Below are 1,234 nucleotides of genomic sequence, written 5' to 3'. Positions count from 1 at the left end.
GGACACCGGAAGCTTGAGTTGACGATCTGCTAACCCTGAGACTATTGTCAAACAAGTAGCCTTTTGTTATGAAAAGGCTCTGATTTCTCACCCCCCCCCCCCCCCCACACACACACCATTCTGTGGACTCTGGACTGATTCTTGCTTTTGGATGATCTAATCAGAGCAACTGAACTTGGACACCGGAAGCTTGAGTTGACGATCTGCTAACCCTGAGACTACTGTCAAACAAGTAGCCTTTTGTTATGAAAAGGCTCTGATTTCTCACCACCCCCACCCCCCACACCATTCTGTGGACTCTGGACTGATTCTTGCTCTTGGATAATCTAATCAGAGCAACTAACTGTGGTGGCAGGTTCAGGTAATGATCTGCTAAACCTGAGGCCATGGACAGTTTAGAGAGATTTGTGCCAACCACATAAAACAGGGAAATAGATAATGCAGACACAGACACCGTGGACGTGCTAACGCAAAAGGATCGATTCCATGCTCCGTAACTTGAAGAACCTGTGAGTGTTTTGAGTTGTAATATAAGATAAATTAAGATGAATTAAATGAAATTTCCGTAGCTTTGTCATTATATCGCTCGATTTCATGTAAACAGATATTATAGGAATTTGGCATCAGGTTAGAGAATGGGTACTTTCTGTGTACTGGGCAAATGCAATAACCTGATAGCTACCACATTACAGACACGCTGAAGGGCTCGTCCGGCTATGCTGAGCAGCAGATCCAAGCATCCTAACGCTTTACCGACACAAATGAATGGTTACACGGTTCTGGAATAACAAACCAACGTCTGAAATACCTAAAAATAAATCGAGTTCACTCGATCAACAATGTATTGAATGTGGTGGACCATTGTCACTGATTCCAATCCCAGAATATACCACCGCTGCAAAAGACAGTGACGTGTGCCTTTGACAATTCCTTTCTGTGTGACAGAAACAGAATATTGAACAGCCCAAAGCAGGAATGCATGGAGAGATATTGACACAACAAATGGTCGAATGTTCACCTAGGAATGAAATCACTGCAGGCGAGTACTTTTAGCTCGGTCAGCAAATGATTTTACAGGTGGAAACGCCTTGCAGCAGTCAGTGTGTTCCCCATTTTTCCCCTTGGCCTTTCTCGCAGAATACGGCCGTGTGGCCTAATGGATAAGGCGTCTGACTTCGGTGCTTGAATGATGGAAGTCATCAGAAGATTGCAGGTACGAGTCCTGCCACGGTCG

General features: G+C 44.7%; 1 non-coding gene across 1 annotated transcript; it reads left to right on the top strand.

The window, feature by feature from the left end:
• The first annotated feature begins 1,142 nt into the window (after positions 1–1,142).
• On the top strand, positions 1,143–1,234 carry trnar-ucg (transfer RNA arginine (anticodon UCG)). The gene is given in 2 exon segments: positions 1,143–1,179; positions 1,199–1,234. It is a non-coding gene; the product is annotated as a tRNA-Arg (tRNA).

The sequence above is a fragment of the Hypanus sabinus genome, unplaced genomic scaffold (assembly GCF_030144855.1).
Source record: "Hypanus sabinus isolate sHypSab1 unplaced genomic scaffold, sHypSab1.hap1 scaffold_1193, whole genome shotgun sequence".
Classification (NCBI taxonomy): domain Eukaryota; kingdom Metazoa; phylum Chordata; class Chondrichthyes; order Myliobatiformes; family Dasyatidae; genus Hypanus; species Hypanus sabinus.
The sequence above is the reverse complement of the archived record's forward strand: the minus strand, read 5'-3'. Positions and strand labels throughout refer to the sequence as shown.